This window comes from Elaeis guineensis, chromosome 8, assembly GCF_000442705.2.
Source record: "Elaeis guineensis isolate ETL-2024a chromosome 8, EG11, whole genome shotgun sequence".
NCBI lineage: Eukaryota > Viridiplantae > Streptophyta > Magnoliopsida > Arecales > Arecaceae > Elaeis > Elaeis guineensis.
Genome location: NC_026000.2, coordinates 4608199 through 4635938, shown reverse-complemented (window position 1 = coordinate 4635938; position 27740 = coordinate 4608199). Strand labels below are relative to the sequence as shown.

Here is a 27740-nt window from a genome sequence, read left to right as displayed (position 1 = left end):
GAAGAAGAGCTACCACCAGTGGAGGAAAGGATATTCATACCATGTCGAATGACCTAGAGAAGCTCGACCAGTTGTGCCAGGGATGGGCCTGTTCTAATAGTGGAAAGGGGGAACTACAGGAGCAGAAGAGGCAGAAGCAGCAGCACCTGCATCACAACTGACACTGCTCTTTTCACTGCCGTAGATTTGCAACCAGCAGAGCTGTGTGACGACAAATGGGGTCATCTTTGGGCACCGCAGTTCTGCGTAGATCAGACAGGGCCGTGGCAGGTCATCTTTGAGATTCGGAGTCAGAGGATGCCATGCTATGATCAATATGGTCTGACTCAAGGGTCAATTAGTTGCATTACCACGATAACTATTAGATTTTCCTTTTAAAATATTTAGATTTGGTCTATAGAAATGGAATGAAAGGCTGTGGAAGATCTTGAATGAATGAATCGTTGAATGGTAAATGCAAGAATGCTTCTGCACTTTTGCTAGATTAATAACCAGAGTCCTTGATGCACCTTTGAGCCTTATGAGGCTTAGGTTTACAGTTGGTCTATGCCAATAAGCATCCCACCAGGTACCAGTTTCTTTACACGGACCAGGTAATCACATGGTCAAAGGATGAAGATAAATGTATTTCAGAATCCCTGTCATGGTTTTCAACGAGTCACATGAAGCATATTTTATTAATCAATTTAAAACTTATCTAGAGTTGCTTCTTTAGGGAAAAAAAAAATTATAGAACTGCGATGGACATAGTAATTATTTTTTCAAACAAAGTGGTTTTAGATCCAGTTGTCATTCCAGTGTTTATACCTCTACAACCCCTCGAAAATAAAGGTTTAAGGAAAAGAAATTACATCTGAATGTATCATTATTAACTCAATTAACAAAAAAAAAAAAAAAATCTCAAGCAAAAAATCGCTACCACTCAACGAGTGGTTCCTTGCTGATGCATGGCATCGCAAGACAAGCACCTGGATCTCATCGACAGCTTGTAATCTCCAGTTGAAAAAATAGATAACTATATATTTCTAGAAGGAATGTAATCGTTTACTAGGTTGGGGTACACTATTGTTTTCGCTCTACTGCTGCCTGAATCAACTAAAATGAGAAAGCACATGGATGTGTCCCCAACAAGAATACATAGAATATTAACTGTCAATCAAACCATTAGCTGCCTAGTATCTATACACTGATGAACTACTTTGTGGAGGTGGAGGCGGCAACCTATTTGGTGTCCAACGGCTACCAGAATTTGGACCTGAACTAACATCATTCTGTGCGGGGTCACTGTACTGACAGCTGTGGCCACTGATGCTGCTAGATCTGTCAAATAAGCGGTCTACAGGTCCATTTGCTGCAGCATCAAATGCTGATCTCCAATCATCACCAGAAGAAACATTGGCAGTTGGGCTGCTCTCTGCAAAGTTTAAAATCAAAATTCAAATTAGATTCCAGTCTCGATTAGGGACTCCAACCAAAATTGATTGATCTTACAATGCTTTTAAGAAGTATATAACATGCATATATTTTCACAGGCAAAATACAAGTCACACCACTATCCAGAAAAAAGATGCTACAGATGGATGCGAGCATAGCAACAAAAGCATATATATGCCATACATACCTCCACACTGTGCGGTCCATGCTAAAAAACTGATAAAGCTGTACGGGCTGGAGGAAAAGTTTGGTACACAACTAGCTCACAAAAAACACGAACATCAAGGAAAATGGAGTACAATAAGTTTGCTTTTTAAGAATTTCCATTCTGTGGTTTATGAAAGTGAACCTTTTATGATTAAGAACATCATGGAATATTGGACAGTACATATTTATATTTAATGAGAACCACTATCATCTGTGTCAGAAAGAAGGCATATTAAATGTTCAAAAAGGAAAAAGAATAAGATAATAAGAGAAATTTAATAATCTGGTCTGATATTAGGAGCTACAAAATGTTAAGCAAAACACATCATGAACTCTGCATAGACCTACCCCAAAACAATGACAAAGTCAATAAACTGCATTTAAATTTTTCTGATTAGATGTACTACTGAGAACCAGCACAAACTACCTATATAGCAAGATTCATTCATGCCCTGATGTTCTAGGGAGTCGAGGATATAGAAATTTATCAAACCAGAATACATAGATAAGGAAATTACCCTTTACTTTAAGAAAAGATGTCAGTTCATGATCACTCCCATGAAATAACAACACTATTAAATATGCAGATATTACTGTTATAACCATGACATTAGAATAATGGTTAGAGTCTGATACTCGTCAGTGAATATAAAAAAATAACAAAATATCATAAGAGTAATTTACATGGTGCCAGCTGTCTGCTTGTCAGGTTTTAGATTTGGATTCATAATAAACAATTTCTGCTCTTCCAAAGTTGGATTCACTTGGATGGACAGAATTTTCTTCCTTTTTATGGTTTACAGGATTCTTGATATCAAGCCATCCTTTGCATTTATGATAGCATAAGATGTGAAGAGAAGTGTTTTTGTGAGGACTTTGAAGGAGAAAGCTGAAAAGTTATGCAGGTTAATTGGACAAACTAATGTCCAAAGTTCTTCAGAGGAGTCATCTAACGTCGATATTAGGCCAAACCATATTGCCAATTGGCTCTCTTACATGCCAATTCACAATTCATTTCAAGTTTATTGAAATAAGAACTGCATAAAACCAATGATGTATCAGCAATACTCCTTTGATACCAAATTTAATTTTGTCTTATGAGATATAATGGCTTAGTTTTATATTACAGCAAACAATCAAATGCATGTCCGAGCATCAGGTATCATTGCTCTGTTTCCAAGAAAAAGCTTGCAGTCCAGATAAGAATGATGAGTCCATAGATCACATCAATGTAAGTGTCATAGAAGTTACAAAATTCTTACCTGCAACAGTGCCATCACTGGACCAGCTAGCAGCAGCTGCTCGATTATCACGGGTGCTTAGCTGACGAGTAAGTTTGGAAAGAAGAGAAGACTGCCTTTGAAACCTTTCTCGTCTATGCTTGACATTTTGATCCTCTTGGAGCAGTTCTTCAATCCTTGCTGTGCTTTGAGCACTAGACACAAGCAAACAAAAACAAGGCTTTGATTACAATTTACGAAAAATCATAGACACAAATTCATAAAACTCACGTCATAAGGATTGAAAGGCATAAACTGGACACAAACAATGCAATCATGACAATTTTTATTGGGAAAGAAACAGCATGAATGTGTCACTTTCACATGACGGCATCAATTTTTTCACCTTGAACAAAATAGTAGATCAAATAATATTATCTTCATATTTTTACCATAGACTCAATAAAGCATCACACCAGCCATTGATGGTTCTCTTTGCAAAGAAATGTATGAATTAAGTAATTTATACCATTTGGCTAGGATGAATAAGGTACAACCTGAAAGGTCCATAACTTACGTGAACTAGCATCTATGATAGCTTCCTTACATCAAAATCACATGTAATTAATGATTTAACTGTTTGAACCTACCATTTGAAATCAAAGGACCATACAAACAAAAAATATAAGAACACTCCCTATAGCTTATTTGGCAGATAACATTCTGAATAATATAATGGGAAGTAAACTTTTCAATAACTACTGCTATTTGAGGTTCCAAGGCCATGGCTAAAAACAGTGTTAGTGAAATAACCAGAAGTCTTTCGTAGATGATTGCTATATTTAAAACTAAGAAGGAGGCAAATAATGCCGTACTTTCTTTACCATGAAATACAATATGGTTACTATGGCAGCAAAGATCCACATACCAGAATTTAAAACAGAGAAATACATGTATGCTTTTGGTGGCGGATTTATTTTCAATGAACAGGCAAGAGTTCTGATAACATCAAAAATGGATGACAAACACAAATGTAAATCATGATAAAATTTTGGTTTCCAAACTCAAGCAAGGGTATCATCAAAGGTTCCATGAAAGTTAGAAATGTCATAAAAATGTGACCGCACATAGACTACAGAGCAAGGATTAAACTACCAGCACCAGAACCTGTACCAATTCAAAGTGGTACTATTACAGATACGGGATGCCTCATTTGCAGGCACAGCAAAAATGAGGATACTGGATGTGTCAACACAGTACCCATACAGGGTCTGTACCCATACTCGAGCCTTGCTACTGCACTCTGGAAAGAATGGTACAGACCAGCATACATCGATACTTACATCCTAGCTGTAAGGTGCTTGCCATGAAATCTTCTGTCTGTAACTTCATCCTGCCTCACCTACAGTGAACTACCGAACTCCGAAGGTTTGAGAAAAAGTTAGTCCATATATATAGGTGCACACATGCGCACGCGCACGCACACACACACACATATATATAAGGAATGCAAAGTAAAAAATGCATTCAAACACAGCTTATCCACATTCCTCCACACACACACACCCAGGGTATACATATGGAAGCATGCAGACAAACTTGGTGATCATCAGACACCAAAGCATTTAGCAGGATTGACCAATAAAAAGTAACATTTGTGTTTGGTAGTTGAAACAACAGAGTTCATTGAATGCTTCGAGGATGCAATAACTAACTGTATTTTCATCTACACACGTATCCATAGATATGTTCTAGTATAGTCATGAAAAACTTAGGAGAAAAACAAGTGTTTACACAATACACACTATCAAATTCAAAGATGGGGTTTGCAAAATGAATTTCTAAACAACTGGAATCTACACTCTACAAGGTCAAAATGCCTATAAGCCAAAAAATCATAGGTTTTGTATGAACCTTGCCTATTCATTAAATAATCCCATAGCAAAATATCATATCATGCCATCAGAACTATCAAGCTGACTAGATTCAGAGGCAAGCGGTCTACAGACCAAATGTTTCTTATTTAATTTATAGGTATTTATAGATCACATTCAATGGCATAAATTCCCATTTTGCAACCACCCATCTTTGAAATTGGTATAAACTTCTGTTCATTTTTCCCACCCTGATTACATTGTAGCTGTACCCTTATATTTATTATTCTTGAAAAAAAAAAATAGAAGGCATGTGACCAACCTTACAGAACTGTATAGCTGATTCAGCATGTCTTCCTTTGCTTTTTCCACTTGACAAAGCACAACTGCCTGCAAAGTCAGAAATGGAACTCAGAAGATTCACAATATGCCAAATAGGTCGGTAAGCCCAGAAAATGAAAGATATAATTCAAACTTACCTTTGGAACATTTGCAGCAAGACTGTTTAAAGCAGCTTCCACATAACCACGAACTTCTTGAGACATCCATCTAAGTTCTTCTTCTGGATCGGCAGGCCTTCTAGACATTGTCTCCTGGAAAATAATCTAGTTAAGAGTACTAAAATTTGGCAAAGACCTAATATGTTGTGTAAAAGCACAATAAAATATTGATAAGGTTTGAGCATATCTTTGGTGTCTGATCAGCACCAACAGAATATGTTACAGCACGCGATGGGAATAAGTTTCAATCTTTTCTCCAAGATGATAGCATGCACAAGGTTAGGACTTACTAGAGAGCCATCTGATAGGCTTTGTCTTATGGAGGGACTAGCTTCAGAACCTGGCATGCTTTTGGGCGGCATTCCCTTCGAAGGTTGGATGATATTCCGTATCTTGTTTACCCACTCAACTTTGTCAGCCATGCTCTCAGCCTTTAACACGACAGCACTATGTGCTGCAAGCTCAACATTTTTTTTCAATTAAATGTGGAACCAGATTATAAAGGAGAGACGATCAACCTTGCAGTAAGCATGCATGCAGTACCTTTTAAAACAGTCTTGTATGGAACCTTGCTAGTTATCTTGAACACAAGACTTGCACCTTTACCAGAATCTGGTCCATTTGCCTTTTTGGAGTCTTTGGAAGTTTTAGGAGGTTCTTCCCCATCTGAGACCTCTTCAATATTGCAATCCTGCAATATTGAAGAAAATAAGAATTAAGAAAGAAACTTGCATAAATAATAAAATTAATAATTAATTAATTAAGAAAATTAATTATTTATTTCCTTAATAAAGAAAATTAAGAAAGAAAATAAATAATTAAGAAAGGAATCAGAGGACTGTAAGTTGTGGAATAGGAACTACAAAAATTGCATGCTTAGCCTCCGAAGTTAATGTGACATGATTCCTGTCAATCAAAGAGTGAGAGAGCATATGTAGATGTATAAGCAACAATCTTGTCAGCAAAAATGGAAAACCGATATACAAATTGTATACTACCGTACAACTTTATTATGTTTCATAGGCAACCGACTTTTTGGCAAAAGGTCACTCAATCGCATGCGTATGCCTCTGAAAGATAATAAATAAAAGGCTAAGTTGACAATAGAGAGAATAACCTGAAAGAAAAGAATTAGGCTAGGTCTGAAAACTTGGTTTCAGTTCTAATTGCAGTTGAGCCAAAAGAGTTTCAATTCCAGCAGTTCTGGTTAAAACTTCAGAAGTCTGGATATAAAACCAAAACAAATCAAGAAATTAAAATAAGAAACATACAAAGAAAAAAGGCAAAAGGATTACCACATATACAATTGAAGTGTATTACGTTGTTTATACTATATAAAACATATCAATAAACAATGTATAGTTTCCGCAGTCTAAAATTTTTTTTTTAATGCCCAATTCAATCAAAAGAATAAAAATTCAAAATTCAAGAAAAATAAAAATTAAAAAACAGCCATACAACAGTTAAAAGTGATTAAACAGCATTACAAATTTATACATACTAGTTAGCAAAATTTTTATACACCTAATACACGTATTAATGTCAAAGCAAAAGTTGTTCCTTTATGCTATTCATATGAATTTAAATCCCAGTTTATGAATTTCTGTAATTTTTTGAACTCCATAAAATGTAAGCAAAGCCAAACAGCCTTAGTCCGCACCTGTATGTTATAAAACCTACTCAAACACAGTTTGTTTGAGTCTAATTTTGTGCAGATGCTTCCTAGGGTATCAATCTCTTAGACATGAGCAAACTAAATCTTCACAAAAAAGAAAAAGGAAATAAATTCACAACAAGACTCTTAACATTTATACAAGCCATTGAGGGTGGGCCTTGGTGCAACAGTAAGGTTGCACCATCATGACCTGGGTGTCACAGGCTCAAGATATGGAAACAACCTTTCTGCAAATAAGGGACATGCACATCTAACCCCCAACAGATCCACAGAGGCGGGAGTCTTGTGCCTTGGGATGCCCTTTTTTACCTTTATGCAAGCCATTATCAGTCAAACTAGTTGATTTCAACTGAAACAGCCAAAACAGGTTAAAATCAAACTGAAACTAGTTAGTTTGGGCAAAACTCAGGCAATACAAATGCAGTCTAACATTTCAGTTTCAACTGAAATTTCAATTTCTTGGGACTGAAGATTCTTCTCATGCCAAAATGGTACAGTGGATAAGTGAAGAAATAAGCGACAAATAAGCAGAATGACAGAAAACAGAAACCTCATCAACCAACCTATATGAGGAAAAACTGAGCCTCCATGCCCACCAAAAAAATCATGCCCAACTTAAATACTATCAACTATGTTCAAATATAGAAACCGCGTTTTGGATTTCCATTTCAACTCCCACTTTATCACTTTCAGCTACAACAACGGCATTTTGAATTTCAACTCAAAAATCTACAAATGCTTATTCTGCCATCTCTAACCAAAAACAAAGTGGGAATAATGTCAAACTCATGCTTGAAGTTCTAGTAGTAGCCGGCTAGCACAAACCCATAAGATGCAGACAAGCAATATGTTGGATACATAAAGCACACAACACAAAATAGTCCAAAACTATCCCCCGCCCTTGTAAGCAGAACAAAAAATATAATTGCAAGCCAAAATAGTCAGGCGAAAGAGAAAAAAAAATTAGCAAATATACTTGGAGGAGCAAAATGACTAAGTGAATTCAAACGGGACAATCAAAACTTGTCAAAATAACATGGAATGGAGTTGGTGAAGCCATTGGGGGTTGGCACCCATGAACTTGGCTCGAGTGCCACTCTCACCTGATCTCTCCTATAGCTTTCCTCCTATCCCAGCTCTCAAAAATAATATGGAATGCTAAAATTGCATCTCCATAACTAAATTACTTGGAAATGTAGCAAAAGCGGGAAAATCCATTATGCAAACTTAATTACATCTTTAAAATTTTGGATATTAAGCACAATTTCAATCCCTCTTGACATATTCCCAAGTTCCAACGAGCACCAAAGAATAGCAAAGCTTGCTGTGAAATGAACCCTGTACCACCCTTTCCAGTCTATTTATTTGAAATGAATATCAAAGAAATTAAAAGGAAAGCAAATAATACCTCCAAAGTGATGACACCACAAAAATGTCTTTCCTCTTGTTTCTTCGTGTAACCAAGCTAAAAAAGTAAGTCATTGTCAGATTGGTTCTACCTTCCAACAAAAGACATACTTGATGTATCAAAAAAAAGAAAAATAAATAAATATAGAAATATTGTACTACTAACTTTTCTGCTTTTTTCATTGAGAACAAACCATCGCCTGCTCCAGCCATTTGTTTTTGCACTTTTCTTCGATAGATACCCTTTTAGATAGATGAAAGGCATCATATTCGGCCTTAACAAATCCAATATAAGCTTCAAAATGAATATGAAAGAAAGCTACTCAAGATATACCGACATTTGGTGCATATGTGGGAAAATGTAATTGAGTGTGGTGAGTGGTTATGAAAGTAACTAATATAAGAGTCAGAACAAAGAAGAGAGCTCATTGGGAAAACAAATAGATCCATCATGCGCCCCTGCTGTTCTAAAAGGCTATCAGCTGGTCAGAGGACTGCATAAAGCTTAGGCAGGTGCCTAGGTATACTACCTAAAAAAATTAAGTAATGTAACATATAAGATATACTGCTAAAATACACATGATAAGGAAAAGTAGTGCATCCAACTGTTGGTGAATGAACCTGCTGTTATTTTCTCCAGAAGGACCAGCAATCTGCAAGGCAGGCACATCTTTTGCATCTTTCTCTGGTTGATTAGATTTATCCTTCATCGCTTTCAAGCTACCACCTGTTGGTTGTGATCCAGGTTGAGGGCTTGTTGCCTAGTTGATACAATAGAAATATGCCATAAGAAAACAAACGGAAAAAGAACTCTGTTAATGCCACATAACAATCTAAACACAACACGAACAGTTCAAAAATCACATAAGCCTTCTTTTACCAAGATGAATTTAAATTGCAACAAAAAAGGATAAAAACTAACTCTGTTCAATATAGCCTGCTCTGCCTCATGTGCTTTCTTTGATGATCGATTCTTCAGTTCCTCCTCACGGCGTTGTCTATCCATCCTGGCAAATATAAATTTTATTTCAGAGAACTGCATAAATACAACTGATTAACAGTATGTTGAAAATCTTTCATGAGGTTGACCAACCACTGGACTAATTTATGGCATATTTGAATCCATTTGCATCAAGAATAACAATCAAGCCTTTTCCCAATGATTACATACTTCCTATGGCACACACCTCTAAGATGAGAAACTGCCATACATACATACATACATACATACATACATGAGAGAGAGAGAGAGAGAGAGAGAGAGAGAGAGGGAGAAGGTGAAGATTCTTGGACAATTGTTAACGAAATGCCAATAATGCCTGTTAATTGTGCAAATCCTGGCTTATGCCAGTGGGCGATTTGTGGAAGTAGCTCCATGAGAACAATATTGTAGTTCTTGAAGTTCCTACCCAGGCCCATCATGGAAAGGAAGCTCTCTCTACCCTCGGACATTGCCAAACAAATGAGAATTGAAAATTTTGTATTAAGGAAAAAATAAATCAAAAAATAGAAAATCTGAACTTGATTTTAATATCCGAGGAAGGCATTCTATGATATTAGAATTAATCTATTATCAGGGTCGATATGCATAGCAAACAAAAACTTAAAATGTCCTAGCCTACGTGGAAAAAGGAACTCAGCAGCATACCAGACCAAAAGGCAAGGAAAAAGTGAAAGCAGAAACCCACGTTTCACCTAGTGCTTGCAAACAACAATGCAGAGGCAAAAAGATCAATGCCTCCTCATAAGAACTTCCTTCTTAATGGTCAAGTACCATCTCCACATTAATACTGTTCACTTCATCTACTTTCTTCACTCATTATGATAACTAGAAATGTCACCATAGAACACCATTAAACTCATGAATTAGTATATGCAGAAATATTAATTGTTAAATTGTAAGTATATAAAGAGCCAGCAAGAAGATTCATTGACAGCTAACTTTGGAAGTATCAAATACAAATTCAATATTAGAACATATTCAGTTACCATGCAAAAGAACAATATAGAAAACCACAAAAGAGACAAATAACAACTAATAATATAAGATGGAATTATCATAACGTTTCCCTGCTCCCTGCATTTTCTTATTACATTACCCAAAGCTAATATTTAGAAACTATTTAGATAGCATTTCTATACCAACTTAGCCTTGGACTTTTATCTTTGTCCTATTTAAAAATATTTAAAAAGTCAAATAAGAGGTGTTAAGCTTTTTATCATTCTGGTGTCAAGCAATGTTGCTGCAGGACCTCCCCTATAGTATCGTCATCCTATTAAACCTATCAAGTCTGCTCAAGGTGTATCAATATGCATTAAGCCCATCAGAAATGCATGAAATGAATTATTGGAAACTTATTTATCGATTGCCGCAAACAGGTGAATAGGATTAAATTGTTTAATAATGTTCAAACCTTTTACAAGTCAGTGAGTGGTAATCAGCTACAAATTCAAAAGAACGTGCATTTTCATTGCAATTTTTAAAAAGAAAAGTTAAAAGAATATATGTGTTTATACACATAATATGTAGGTATGTACATATACATGGACTATGGGGAAATAATACCCTTGCCAAGTTCCCAGCAAGGAAGGTAGGAATCTGGTTCAAAGGTCTCTTAAAACGACGGGCAAAAGAGGCAATTAATGTAATCACATGACTTTTAAGTATCCACGTTACTATTTATGATACCAGGTAAGATAGAATATGATCATGTGAATTTATAGAAAGTCATGCAATAGTCCTTGAGATAGAGTGAGTTTGGGTCATGGAATCTTCGGGATTCTGCATGGTGAATCCATACTGGTTGAAATGAGTAAAAATTAATAAATATTTGCAGAAAAGGCCCACTTTATCTTTTTCTTTTGCAGAGTTGGATCACTTTTTCTTGAGCACGAATGACCTGATCCTGAAAATTTTCATATGCTTTTGCCCGTGGTCCTGCCAATGCACTCCAGCATGTGAATGTGCATTACATGCTGAACAATATGTAGATACAATTTCATTTAAACATATGGGGAGTGTATTTGCCAGAGCAAAGGCCAAAAGCATCCAAAAATTCTGAAACTAGACTATTCCTGGAAGAAATGAGGTCATTCTTAAAAAAGGTGGAGACAGCACTAATTGAGGACAAATTGAGAGGACCGCTTAGGTGGTTTGGACAGGTACAGCATAGGCTGGGGGATGCACCAGTACGAAGGAGCGATTTAATACATGTAGAAGGAATCAAGAGGGGTAGAGGTAAACCGAAAAGCATAGGATGAAGTAGTAAAGACTTGATATCTCAACATTCTTTTTCAGAAAGTAGGGTCCTAAACCGAGCAGAATGGAGGAAAAGGATTAATGTAGCTGACCCCAAGATTAAGGCTTAGTCGAGTTGAGCTGAGGGCCTTGAGACTATTCCCGCAAAAAGAAAAGGCCGTGACAATCTGCAAAAAGGAAAATAAAGTGCCTCAATTGGGCAAAATCTAAAACAAACAACCTATTTGAAATTTAAAGCTCAGAATGTTTGGTTTCAAATCTATATGTACTTTTTTATATAAATAAATTTCAGCGTCCAGACATGAAAAGGTGCAATATAATTACCTTTATATACTCAATACGCAATATCTTCACCTAATGATTGTTTTGGGGACTTACAAAAAATTAACATAAATGCAGGTTTCCAGAACTTACAATGCCCTGCACTTTTGACCGAATCTTTGAAAGAAAAAAAAATAGATATAAAATAAACCACAAAAGCATTAAAGAAAGAGGGGGTTCCATTAATACTTAAGAGGTTACGCTGATGATTAACAACTTAGGAATGCTTTTTCACCTAAAAATAAAATAAAGAGAACCATAAGCAGTTGAGTTCAGAAGGAATAGTCAGAACTTTGCTACAGAAGCAGTAGTGCAGCATTTATCAAGAAACAGTGCAGATGGAGAAAACATAATCGGCAAATGCACTGTAACATAATTGGAGGGGAAAAGACAGGCAAATGGTACAACACAACAGAATAATTGCTTGGGTCAGACAAAAATAATCTATTTATTTATTCATGAATGTATAATTCACCAGCCTACTATGATTAAACAATAGTATCATCAGGACACAAAGACAAACCTCCGTTGCACTAGACGGATGAAATGTTGAGGAGGAACAAAAGCACGCTCCATGTCAACTAATGCAATGACCATCTTTTTAGCTTCATTTCTAAAACCTTCTAGTGCAGCAGTTGCAATTGCAATAACCTTACCAAAAAATAAAACACTGCAATGCTGAAATTCTATAGAGAACTGCCATGTAACAGTCTTGTGTACTAGTCAGAATGAAAAGAAAGCAAAAAAATCAAGTGTTACTTATTAAATGGGATCAGCATCGACAGAAAAATGACCTCATGCTTGTATGATGGGTATCTGCCAAGTCCAGGGGTAGCATTTGCAGCAGCAGAAACTATATCAATCAAAACACGGTGAACCTGATTTGCATTTAAAATATAAGTGAAAACAAAAGGCATGCACCCCCAATTTCACATATGCATACAGACACACATATATATATACAAAATGACTGAACATGCTAAGATCATGTAAGAATGACTGTCAATTTTAAATGATAGATCGTATGCCTTGACAAGTATTTGCTCTTGCACATATCACAATGTAAAAATCTATAAAGGTTGCTGAAGAGAAATACAAATATTTAAGAATCACATCAAGCTTCCATTTAAAAAGTTGAAACTAGTTCTTAAAGAGAGTTTGAGAAAGATATTAATGCAAGCAACTACAAGCAAACATTTGATCCCTAATAAGCCCTATCAGTACTCAGTATTGAGAAACATGCTGATGAGCACTGTAAACTACAAACGAACAAAATCCACAGCAAAGCAGAAGTTTAAGGAAGGACCAGTTAATAGTTTGAAAGATAGTGTAGATATATTCCAGCATCAACATCCAAGATGTAGCAGAAGTTGCATGGGGATTAGGTAGAATGCAAAGAATGCACAACAGCTTGTGCATACCATGCAATGAAGAGATCCAACATGTACATATAGATATAGTTGCAAACATGCTTCCATACAATTATTTTAAATACCTCATCTACGCAAAGGCGTGATGGTTCTTTTGCAAGTTCTAGTACTCCTTTTATCAAAGATCTCAAACCTTTCTCAGGAGAAATTAAATATGGCTGATAACCATCAGCTTCCAGCACAATCTAGAATGCAGAATCAGATATGGAAGAGCAATTAGAAGCTACTGATAAGAGTAATAGAAGTTGATTGATTAATAAATATATATAACCTACCCTTTTGACATTATTGATGTCAAATGTCTGTCCAGTGGAAGCAGCTTTATTCTGTTAGGAAAGCTTCCCTCAAAACTCGCAACTACTTTCCAACCCACACCCTGCAAATGAAATGCATGATCTGAGAGTATCTAACAAAAAGCAGAGATCAATCAATGACTGGATCCAGACAACTAATAGGCACTTGAGAGTATGATATCGAATAATGTTGATGATCCTCCAGATGCCTTAAGTATTGTCAAAACAACTGCAACAAGACATCAAAGAAAAAAATGTCGAAGCAAATTGCAGCACAAGATCAACAATCAGAAAAAGGAAAGGAAAAGATAGCGTGTGATTGAGTAAATGTGAGCCATGTGGTTGTACAAGAAGGTCCATTTGCATATCAAACAAGAAATTGTACAAACACTATGCTTTTTTTTGAGTTTCTCAATTAAAGAATGATCTCAGATACATGAAATAAGGGTGGTGGGCATTGTTGTAGATATGATATTTCATTTCAACATATGTGCACTGAAACATGCACAGCACCAAGAAGATAACTTTTGTGACAAATCAAGAAGACAATTTTCATAGAAAACAACATTCCTTGCAGCTAGTCAAGACAGCCAGCAATCCAACAATACAGCTCAACATATGTACCATACAGAGGATATTGTATTAAAATGTTGTTCATTGTTACAAAGCAAGGCAAGCTTTAATTCCCAATAGTAATGCTTAAATAGCATAAATAATTTCTATCCAGTGCCTTTCAATCATTCTTACCACTTCCATTTTAGCCTTTGCAATCTTTTCCTCTTATGTTCAGATCCTTTAAACCAAATAAAAGATTTCCACAGCCTTTGCCATCAGGTAAATAGCCTGATCTAGTGCCATCTAGTTTCAATTCCATAACTTGGTTACCTAGGAACTTTCTCATATATGTACACCTTAGTAGCAAGATGCATCTACTTGCTTATAAAGACCCTTCCCAAAATGCATCTAGGTTAATAGTTTCTTTTTAGGAGATCCACATCCCAACCTGCAACGAAATCCACTCCTGCACTGACACCCAAATTAGCTAACAAAGGTGCAGATCATCTCAGAAATATCTCTCATATCTGTAGCATATTTAACCACAGTTTCAAATATGACACTTATCCTGTTGAATTGAACCATAAATATCAATATTTGACATACCAGCACTGCATTACTTTCATCTTGTAGTGCATGCATTGAAGTGGTCAAGTATAACAGAGGGAAGTCTACAATACCCGATTGTTCCACCCAACAAGAAGGCATTTTAGCAACATCCATTAGAGGAAATCATCTGTGCTTCTAATACTATGAAGAGCATTATTGCTTGATGTTTAATATAGCCCTTAGCTCATATGATCTCAAAGCAGTGTTATCCCACTAAGAAAGGAAGAAATTCAATATCATCAATGACTTTAGACAAATGTCTTCGTCTGCACCTGTTTCAACATGCTACTCTGCAACAACAAAAGAGTTGTCAAGGTCATAGGGCTGGTCTCATCATCAATAAGCACTCTGTAGGTTTACCAAGTTGTGCCCTCTTTGCATTCCTCGTCTCGATACAAGCATTTGCCCTTCTCTATCTGCTCCCGCTCAATCAATGTGAAATCATATGATGGGTGCATTGAGAAAAGACCTTGATTTCTGTTAGTCCTTCTAGATGGTAATTGCACATTATGCTACATAATGTCTTATAGGATTATCAGGAGCTTTGAGCTGCAGAACTTATTGCAACCCATAGAATGACATGGCCATTGTCTCTACAATTTTACAATAAGATGAATACTTAACAAATCCACTATAGATGTCCCAATCAAATAAAGTTTTACCATGCCAAAGGCATGGCTCAGGTTGTTAAATTGATGAAGAAAAAAAAAACTATTTCACCAGAATAGTGTAGATTTGGCTACTCTCACGAGCTCTCCATGCACATCTTCGCACTCAAAAGGACCAAACTGGACCATCTGACCCTTCTGTCTTGGAATATCCATTGATTGAGTCCTTAAGTGATAGTGTGATTAAACATAACCATTGTTGATTATTTGAGGTGTGACAAAATCATAATATTATTCTGCTAGGGAGATCCAAATGTATCTTTCCAACAGAGCGACTACAGTCTTCAGAGAGGAAAAATAGAGTATAATTAACATGCAAAATAGGGTATAATTATGATGCAGTCCATACATGTATCTTCTACAACTGATCCCTTGATGGCCATGACATTCAAAAGTCCATAATCCACCAATTTCTTATCATGGCTTACTAATTTGATACCAGGTTAAAAGCCGAATGCACCGAAGCAGATCAATAGGCTCGTCATGTGTTAGACTAGCTAGGCTAGAAGGACTATAATTTTCCAACTTGCTGCTACATTGAAGCGACCATTGCATTAGTCTTCCATGCCTACCGATTATCGGCTTAATTTATTTTTATAGACATGTGGAACAACTCTAGATCTATAATACAATCATTTCAAGTAAGGGTATGAAGTATGAACTGGGCAATCTGACACACAAAATGACAGGATCACAATCCTATGAATGTTAATAAGTTCAAATTAAGTAAAACATAAACAAGTTGAATAGGATAGTGGATTAAGATGATTCTAAACCTAATTATAAATTATTCTGCTTTTTTCTCAACCATTAAAACTCATGCATACAACTTATATAGAAGAGCACTCATCCAATTTTACTAGATACTTGCTCCCAGTTGGTACTAAAACCAAAATAACAGAACTCCACCTTAAATGGCCACATAAAATCCTTGCAAATCCGTAATTTTTGCAATTAGAAAGTACTGCAAAGATTCTTGCTCATAAAAATCTAAAATAAAATCTGACAAATTCCCTCACACCAAACCCTCTTCATTCCAAAATCCTCAAGATCAGACCTCAATCATATGAAGGGCTCGTTTGGATGTCAGAAAATCTTATCAGAGTGATAAGATCTTCCACTGAGGTCATAAAGTCAGACAAGCTCTCACATTAAGAAATAAGAAAACAACAGAAGTAGGAGGGATCAGTCCTTCCAATGGAATCATTTATGCTGATTTTTAGGGATAAGGCAAACCGGTTGAGAGGTGATTTATTTTGTCTGAGAAAAATCAGGATGAAACGATTGGGAAGCTTCCCCGATTCTTTGAAACTCCCTCTCTTTCTCACCTCTTTTCAGAGGAAAAACACCATCATGTGAATAATCGACTCCAGTATCCAAACAGCCCTAAAGTAGTTGTCATATATTAATGCACATTCACCTTAACCAATGACTTAGGTTATCGTGGAAGAAAATCTAGTTTTAGGGTGAATGGAGCTAATATGGGTGTTTGAAAGCTCATTGGTAGGCATGCTATTCTGTTTAGTCTTAAAATGTTTTTTTGGATTCATGATTCAGTTTTTCTTTTTAGGGGTCTACCCCTTTTCTTTTTTAAGCATATGTCAGTCAAGAATAAAACTTAACCATAGCTCTTACCATATAATGTAGTCAAATGTTTCAAGCTGTGAGGCCCTAAACTTACCCAAGTCAGCCTAGAAGGGTGGCCATTTTGAGCAGGGTCATCTCCACCAGTTGAAAATTAGTGGGCCATTTTATCTTACCTACAGCATGAGGGAAGCAGAAACCAAGGTTTGGATGCTGGAAAGACTGGAAAAATAGAAAAAAGAAACTAAAAAATAAAGAGAGAAAAGGAGAGGGAGGGAGAATAAAAGAAACAAAAGAAGAAAAAAAAAAGAAAGAACAAATACAAAAAAAAAAAGAACAAAAAAAGGAAGAAAAAGGACTCAAGCTGCCCCATCTAGTCATCCACCCTCCTCCCAATTAGATCTTTCTAAAGGTCTATCTTCCATCTTTAATCACATCCACAGGATGAAGGTGAATTGTTTTAAAAGCCACCATCTAGGCTTAGGCAATCCCCCAACAACCCACTTCAGAGCCCAACCATCCAATTGGCCCATATATGGAACAGACCATCAAGCAGGCGCCTAACAAGCTCACCTATTCCAAAACAAGCTTAGGCAGGATGTATTTGAATTGTCAGGATTATTGTAGAATTTGGAGTGTCAAATGTGCTGATTATAACTCTCATTGTTTGTTCATCAGTGTCCAAACATGACGCTCAGTTACAACTTACAAGTTTGATACTTGATGGAGTTGCTTGTCACAATAACCTTTGTTTAAATTTTTATGAACAATTTTTTTATAATTTGTAAAAATAATTGTACTTGCATCCGTGACTTCCATATGATACAAAAATACATCCTCAAGCACAGATAGAAGGTTTTTCCCCAATTAAACTTTTTACCTTTATTTTCCAACTTATTGCTAATTTTCTAGTTTTAATATAATTAAGAACTTACCTAGATGTCCAACTGAGACACCAAATTCTTCTGAAGCTATGAGGTCCCTCGGCCTACAGGAATAATATTTATATGCACTTGAGCAGAACTAGTAACAAACGGCTTCAATTACCTTCCATGTATATAAACTTACTAGAAAGTAAGATTCTTATAGACAATAATATATTATGGGAGAAGCTTGTTAATTGTGCCCATCATTTACTCATGATGCTCAGACATTAAGCGAATATCTCCAGTTCTAGATGCCTGCAAGTTAAAGCATAGTTGGAACATGGGAGCACCCTTATATATGGAACATGGGAGCATAGTTAAAACATTCAGCGAACATGGGAGCACTCCACTTCAAATGGATATGTGGAATAGTGAGATATTCATAAGTATTTTTGAATAAAAACAAAAAAAAATGCTTAAGATAAGACCACAAACATTAGAAGGAACTACTGACCTCACCGGTGGCAATGTGTGCAAGAAACTTATCTTCAAATTCTCGGCAAAGCTCCAGAGCAATAGCCCTAGTACCTTCTGCACTATGTACCATTTGTTCACCAAGCCTTACCAACTCATCTTGCACTATCTGAGATTTACCCTGTAACCTGCAAATGTTCTTTTGGACAATGAAAGATATTCAAATTTAATCAAAACTTCTATCAACTTCAGCAATCTAAGCCAGAAAAAGCATCTATGAGCAGAGATGATTAACTTCAGCCTGTGACATTCTGGACAAGTGTACTGTCACTTGGAGCTGGCAAATCAATTACATCCACTAATGTAAATCAGCAGAGCTTGAACCAATCTCTCACATCAAGTAATTGAAATTATAGCTCAAAACCTTGAATGCAATCTTCTACTTTGAAATCATGTCACATGAGGAGTGTCAGATATTGCAATTATTCAACGCATCCACCAAGGAGGGGAAATAGCGTCATAGGCTACTATGCACTTAAAAGCATAATAACCCCTCAAATATCAAAACATTCACATAGCAAAAGTTCATTTGATGAAACCTTAACACAGCCAACAAATGCAACCATGCTAACACTTCATTTTAGGGAAAAAGGCAATGTAGAGGTCTTTTGGAGATGTTGGGCCTACTGAACAACCTTTTTTTATGGTGCATCCGTTATGCCTTTGAAAGTGAGAGACTCATAATCCAATTGAAAATAAAAATGAATGAAGAGAAAAACACATTGAGAATATATTATGCTTAGCATACTCTTCCACCAAACACATGATATTCCTAATCCTAACAAACATTTGCAATTTTTTAATCCACATAAGGTAACAGCAATAGCAGATAACTAATAGTGAAGCTAAAATCATGTAGAACTTGTAGAAAGATTTACCCAGAGACAAGGTTGGGAAGTCGAAACTTCATCCGTTTGCGAATCTGCTTGGCAAGGGTATCCACCAATGCTACTCTACCCAGCTTTCTTTGGGGAGCTCCCACAAGTATAGATTTAAGACTTTCACTCTCAGCTCTCCATGCAGTTTCAAGTGAATTTTCAGATCCCACAGATCCAGCTTGTGCTGAAGCAATAGAAACAGACTGCCCAATCAGCGCAACCCATGGAATATCAGAAGTTCTTTGTGGCCCCTGATCTAAAAGAAGAGCTTGAACAGCGGCAAGACTTCTCTGATCTCCAGCTGCTTGATCAATTTTACTAACAACTCCAATATTTCTTGTCCCTACAACAAACAGGGACACAACAACAACAACAAAATCAATTGATGACAACTAAACTAGTATATCAATGGACAAGCTTCACATAAATATTATTTCAAAAATTATTGCTAAAACTCTAGAGATTGGGCAATTGGCTATATAACGTTCCTAACCTTCTGTATCAAATTCTTTAGCTAGTCTAAGAGCTCGAGATGAAGAAATTTCTGGAGCTTGGACAGCCGGTACAATAACTAGTAATATTGCATCATTATGTGCAGCATAGTCACTGACCTAAAACAAGAAACGTTACAACCACATCCCCCGATACAGACAAGAAAGGAATTAGTGCTGCCAGATAGCATCTTAACTGAATTTACAAAATTATTATAAACCAGAACAAATGTTCAGTAAGAATGTCAAGTAAATTCAAAACCACTAAATAACCATTATTTTGCAGATAATCAATTCAATTTCTATTGTGTCAATTACTCTTACCCAGGGCATATCATCCATATTATCAAGAATCTAGCAGCAGTCAGTAGAAAGGTAACTAATTATCCCATAACATCTACGGATATTAGAATTGAAGGTAAGTGTTCACTAGCTACTCACCATAGACTCATCCATGGCCCGCTGGTCTAAACCAGGTAGGTCAATCAATTTCACAGGAGGAGCTGGTAAGAAAAAAAGCATTTTAGCTCAGGGTAAAAGTAAGTGACTAAAACAAAACAGCATATGGACATTAAAGAATGCCGCAGCAGAAGTGTCAGTAAAGAAAACAAAATCTTCAAACAACCACCCAAAAGCAAGTAATGCAATACAAATACTGCAACTTTGTTTTAGTTTTATAATCTTAGCCAATCAAAAAACATGCACTTGAATCTTTTAATACACCTTTTGCTGATAAGACCACCAGCACAAAGAGCTTGATTAACATCAAAGTGCACAAGAAGACAACCAACTAAAAAAGATAAGTTTGAAGAATCACATGTTCCCGATTATAATCCATTGATTCCACCTACACGCCCACTCAAGTTGCATCCCATTTACTAATGATTCACTCCAATTATATTCTGAAAGCTACCATTTGGCATTCACCTCTTTTTAGTCTCATCAGTCAATATCATATTACAGTAACACACCAAGAAACCTCTTAAATATATAAAGTTAGTGGTTTTATAGCTACAGTTGAAATTTAAGAGCATGAAGATGGATGATGATAATTGAAGTAGTGTTATCTCTCATAAAATCCGCTGTATGGTTTCCCTCAAAAAAATCCACTGCAGGGGAATCAAGTAGAATACATTATATAGAATAATAAAAGGTAGTGGCACTCGTATAAAATATGTGAATACAACACATGACTAGATAACATTCTAAACCAAGGCCATATTAGGCTACTCCCAGCATTCTGAAACATAAAATCACTTGTTGAATTCCAAGTGCATCAAATGTGTCACATGTAGTTTATTCTCCCCTTAAAAAAATTATGGAGAGAGATCTGTGAGGATTATCAAGTGAAAGTACTGGCAAGCATGGCAAAACAACATTCTTTTGCAATTACATATACTAGAAACTAGAGGTAAAGGGAAGATACCCAAGGATGAATAATGATAGAGTGAAAATGAAGCATGAAAATGTAGAGATAGGATGGTTAATTGCACTACAAGAATTGCTAAAGAAATCCATAAAAAATATTAAAGGGTAGCAATATTAATGTGAAAAAATAAATTTAAAAAAAACACATGGCAATTGGGTTCTGAATCTAAAAATGAATGAAACAAAAAATGTCAAGTTTCACAGATTGGAACACAACAATTGGTTTAAAATCCTTTGAATATGAAAAAAAATGATGGGGCAGAGACTAGTAAGTATGCACAGCTTGTTATCATCTCTCCAATAGATGTACCTATAAGATTTTGAATTAAAGGCATAGTCACTCTATTGTAGTTCCAATAAACTTCCTAGAAGCAGCCTTGAGATGTAAATTTAAAGAAATAATTGAAAATAATCGTGTCACCAAAAATTTGTCTTCTAATTTAAAAATTGCTGATATTTCTAATAGGAGGACACAATCATATGACTCTTAAGCAATCCAAGTAGCAAAATCTAAGATCAGATAACAAGAGGTTTTTCCAGTCTACTAATGAACATGATGGTTGGCCAGCATCCAACACCCTCTGTGATAGACCCATTGGGCCCAACAATACTGTTAGCTTTTGTAAATAATGAAGCTGACAAAGTTCTATAATCCGTTGGCTTATTATTGTTAAAGCAAGTCTAGTTCTGATTTACACTAGCTACAAAAGCTTCTATATCTTGTTTCTGTATTTACCTTTCTTTTAACATGAAATCCTTTTAGCACTTTAAAGCTGAGTTTAGAAAATAAGTAAAGTATCTCAATGCAATATGACTAAGCAAGAGATAATGTCACAAACAGATGTCAAGTAGGAAAGACAATATTAAGCCAAAGACAGTATTGGGAATTGATAAGTTCTTTGTCATATGAAGGTGAGATTTATAATCTTCGCTCAGCACTCAAGAAAATTAGAATGTAAGCAGTTGACCATAAATGCATGAGACTATCGATAGTTATAGACTTAATGACTTGGTAAATTAGGGATGTCAAAAAGTTTAGAAGTATTACAATATTATCATGGTTTTTATTTTGATATAAACAGTTTATAAAATTCTATACATGATCTATCAATTTATATCTCTCTCTTGCTTCACTTATCACATAACCTCCATATCTTCCTCAAAACTCCAAGGAAAAGATATAATAGATTCTCCTAAAAATTAATTTTGAGTATTAAATAGTGACTGGGCCGGCAGTGTAAAGCTGTATCTGGGAAGGGAAAAATAAAAATTAACAAACCTGTACTGGTCCGAAGCTTCAAGCATATCTCATCCGAGCAGTTCTTTCGTGAGCTATGAACACCTGTGCCCTTGCTTAGCCTATCCTGAAGAGAATGTCTAAGAGCACCTACAACAGAAACAAAAAAGTGTGATGGGCATCATGAACAAAATGCAGGAACCACACAGTAGAGACTCATCAAGTCCTCACAGAACCATGGTTAGCACCAAAAATGGTAGATGAAAACATCTAATTAGAAGATGGTACTAAAAGAATCAGAAAACCCACAAGTAACGCATAAACAAAAGCATTCACCACGGCTATAAGAAACTCACTTGCAGAAACTTGCTGAGATTTGTTGTCCATATGCAAGATGATTGATTTACTGCTCAACGATCCATCTATTTGCAAGTCAATGCTGATGGGCGCTCGAGTGGCACCGTTTTCTCCCGTTGGCTTCAACAAAGATGACAACCACCCATCGACACAGGCCGGACTTATTTGCAAGGATCAAAATAAAGAAACAATACAAAGAATCGAAACCTAATTTCCAAGAAACCGTACCAGAACAGGGTGCCCGATCAAACTGTTCAAGACCGCCGATTTTCCAGCGCCCTGGGAACAGCTTGGAGTGACGAGAATCAAGATTTTCAAAAAGACTGAACTTAATTCGGACGAAAAGAAGAGGAATTGAATCCACCACGAAAACACTCCATGTTTTTTAGAAAATAGAACGGATGGGGTTTCAACAAAGGGCAACATAATCGTAACCACGGACTTAATAGGGAAAGAAGGAGGCGATTAGGGTCAGAAGCGGGCTTACGACATTGCCCAGGGCGATGACATTGAGAAAGGTGGAGGTCCTCTTGGACGAGAGCTCGTCGGGGTCCTCGTCGGCAAGGAGGGCCGCCGCCTGGATCATGCACTCCGACAGCTGGAGCAACTCTTCCATTGCCTCCATGATTCCCGAAGACGTGCGAAGATCTAGGTTTTAGGGTACACCGATCCGATCCGAGCGCCAACCAGGGGCCTCCAAGAAACGGCCCCGGGAGGAGTCCGATCGGAGAGCAAGGATCCGGTTCTGCACTTTCGTCGAGATCCCCGTCAGGAGGGCCTCGATCGCTCCGAGAACGGGTTACAGAGAGAAAGAATGAGAGAGATCGATGGAATCTATTGGCGGTGGTATCACCGATGTGCCCCGACCGGAGGGAGTCTTCTTGACGGCAGCGGCGGACGATGGTTGAAACAGAGAGTGGAGAGCGTGGGAAGAAGGAAGAAAAGAGAGGACAGGGGCTGTTGAAGGGCTCGAACGCACATCGCCACTAGCAAGACGGGCGGCTACTTTAATTTCAAAAAATGGAAAAGGATATAAAGACGGAAACCTCGGACGCCTCGAGCTGCGTATGAGGTGCGTTTGCTTACGTTTTTTTAATTTTTGATATTTAATTTTTAAAAAATATTTTTTATTTTTTTAATTTTTATTATTAAATAAAAAAATAAAAAAATTTGTTTGATAACTACGTTATTATAAAATAAAAAATAAAATTTAGGAACGACAGATGAAGAACTCGACGAGAAAAAAAATTCAGAAAAAAAAGAAGAAGAGGGTGAAGAGGTGAAAAGCTCGACGAAGGTGAAGGATTCGGATTCTTTACTTTTTGATTTGGTATTTTAGACGTGTGAAAATAAAAAAAATAAAAAAATAAGTTTGTAAAGTAAAAAAAATTTATATATAAAATAATTATTTTTATTTTTTTTATTTTTCATAATGTTACTAAATATTATTTTTGATTTTTATTTTTTAAAATTTTAAAAAAAAATTTAATGGCTAACCAAACGCACCCTAACATTACTCGGAGGCCGGTAGTCCCTGGGATTTCAAATTTTTTTAATGCGGCAGCTAGTAAGGTTCGCTTGTCAGTGGAGTTTGAACGAAGCATCTGAAAGGGCACTTAGCCACTTACGTAACCGCCTAACCCTCCGCACAACCACAACATGAGGCCGCATTTTACGTCTTTATCATATTTTTTAGAAAAATAAAATAAATTAATAAGAGATAATGAAAATCGAATTATAATTTTATATAATAAAATAATAATAAAATTGATAATAAAATAAAATATGTTGGGGCAATTCAACCGACTCTCCCGATTCCGACTTTCAATTAGCCTGATAAGCACGAACCGTCGACTATCAATCGGTTGGTCGACCAACGATCGGCAATTCCCAACCATCTCTAGCAAACTCCGATTATGACGACTCAACTTACTTCAGATTGATGACCATCGGTATATTAAATTGTCGATCGATAGTCATTCGGACTTCCACAATCATCGACATACAATCGGCATATTCAAACTGCCAACATAAAGTCGACATACCAAAAATTGCTAGCACAGAAAGCACATAATGGCTAGAACATGATCAGTTGTGGGTATAACCGTCCATCTCACGATCACATAATACCGAAATAAGCGGGATCTATATGTCTAACTATTAAAAATGGTTACCAACAATTCGCCTATAAAAGGAGGTAAATGAACAGCATTTGGTAAAATACTCTTTTGGAGCTGATACTCTACCTTTCTAAATATTAATTGGCTGTTCATCACTCTTCACTGACTTAAGCATCGGAGGGTCCCCACCAGATACAACTTCGATCAATGTGGACTTCTTTTTGTAGATACTTTTCTCCGACGACAGGCGCAATAGGGGATTGACTGCAACAAATTAGCACGCCAGGTAAGGGCAGACACGAAAAATCATGGCAAAATCAGAGCTCAAAATAACTCTACAAGATCCGTAAGACAATCTTCTCACTGGAAAGATCTCCCTTCCCCACCTCCATTGGCAGAGACCAGCTCTTCACATCCTATAGTCACTACGGACGCACAAATTATTGCTTTAATGCAGTAAATGAAGGTGTTGACAGAGGTGGTACACAGCCTCCAACAATAACAGATACAGCAACAGCAGCAGCCACTGGCGGAGGAGCCGGTAGCGCATTCAGTGCCATCCAAGCATAGCCGATGTCCTCCACGACACTCACCCTCTTCATCTCCAGAACGACGACCGTCTCGACGTTTTCATCGAGTCGAGCAACCGCTTTCTGACATTCTCATCATGTCACTTATCATTCGCGACGATCTCCCTCTCCTTTTCGTGTACATACATCAAGAAGAAGAAAAGGCCGTGTGTACCTTCTACTTTTCTATCCTCAAGTTCTTCAAGAGATTCTATCCCTGAATTTTTCCAGCAACGGTAGTTTGATAATTATGAGCGTAAATTCAAAGAGATCGACCGCTAACTTGTCCAACTCCAAATGGAAGGTCGGAAGTCCTCCAACGATCTCGACTTTTACATTACCCATCTCTCTCTCAATATATCTTGAACGAGCCGATTCTGTCTCGGTTCAAGGTACCGCAGATGGAGCCATATGATGGCTCCACCAATCTGATTGATCATTTAGAGAGTTATAAGGCTCTCTAATGATCCAGAAGACGACCGACATCCTTCTATGTATTGGCTTCCCGATAATTATTTGGAAAGCTGCTCGAGCTTGATATTCTGGACTTCAATCGGAGAATATAAGTTCTTTCGAGCAGCTCGAACTTCGTTCATGACTCATTTTAGTACTAGCCGAAAGATGCTGCGAACATCAGATAGTCTCTTCTCCATCAAGCAAAGTGAGACAGAGATATTGAGAGACTTCGTAGCTCACTTTAACATGGCCTTAAAGTCAGGGACCTCAATAAAGATATAGCTATCTCGGCTATGAAGAGAGGTCTGAGGGGATCTAGATTTACCAATTCATTGGATAAAACTCTCTCTCGGACCTATGCTAAACTTTTGGAGCACGCATACAAGTATATTCACCGGACGAAAGTACTTCTGATCGGTGCCAGATAGAAGGAAAAGGTTAGAAAAAGAAACAAAAAAAAATGGAGCTTCGATCGAACCAAGTCGGTCAACAACTTATAAAGGAGCTTCACCCCATCGATGGAGTCCAAGACTGAACAACTATGGCAACAGGTATAACTCCTATACTCTTCTTTCTGCTCTCCGTGTGCAGATCTTAATGAAAATTGAAGGAGATGAATATCTTCGACATCCTCCACCGATGAAAGTACCATCGAGAAGTCATGATAAAAAAGAAGTATTATTGGTTTCATCATGATCACAGTCACGAAACTGAACAATGTATTCAACTCAGGGATAAAATAGAGGCCCTGATCCGATGTGGCTATCGTAAAAAATTTCGACAAGATCGTTCGACTCAATCTCCCACCGACCAACAGCCTCAGCCACAAGCTGAGAAAAAGATCAACAATCGACCAACGGCGGTAGTGATCAACATAATTTCTGGACGATCGAAGGATTGGGGGGCAACTTTCGAAGAAGAGTTGGTAAAGAAATGATAACTTGATAATATAATCTTTTTTTTGAAAGATGATGTTTGGAGAATACAAACTCTCCATGATGATGCTGTCGTCATCTTGACGACAATAGCAAATTACGATGTAAAAAAAATTCTAGTCAATAATGAAAGTTCTACTGATGTTCTCTTTACTCGACTTTCTCTCGAATGTGACTACTGACTGACCGACTAAGAAGAATCTCAATGTCATTAGTCGGTTTTACTAGAGATGCAGTTAATATGGAAGGAGAAATTACTCTCCTACTAATCGTGGGAACAAATTTACAATAAAGTATCATTCTTTTGACATTCATGGTCGTTCGAATTCCTTCGACTTACCATGCCATACTTAGACGACCAGGGCTTAATGCCTTAAAAGCGATAGTATCAACATATCATTTATTGGTTTGATTCCCAACAAAAAATAAAGCTAGAGAAATGCATGGAGATCAACAACTTGCTCGATGTTGCTTCATGATCTCTACAAAAAATAATCAATCTGAAGACTCTTTGTCTGTTGATAAATTGGACCAAAGAAAAAATGAAGAAATGGATGAACCAGTCAAGCAACTGATTTCCATCCTATCAAGAGAAGATAATCCTGAAAAGATGGTCCAAATTGGATCGCAATTATCTGATCTGGAGTGACAACAACTGGTGAACCTGTTAAGAGTAGATGCCAATATTTTTGCTTGATTGGCAATCGATATGCCAGAAATTTTTTCAGAAGTAATAACTTACTGGCTGAATATTGATCTTAAAGTTAGATTGATGAGGTAAAAGAAAAGACCTTTTGCTCTTGAAAGACAGAAGGTCATCGACGAAGAAGTCG

The 27740-nt window shown here is 36.8% G+C and overlaps 1 pseudogene; it reads right to left on the bottom strand.

The window, feature by feature from the left end:
- Positions 1 to 999: 999 nt before the first annotated feature.
- LOC105050688 (dynamin-2A-like) lies at positions 1000 to 23846 on the bottom strand (annotated as a pseudogene).
- Between the last annotated feature and the right edge of the window lie 3894 nt (positions 23847 to 27740).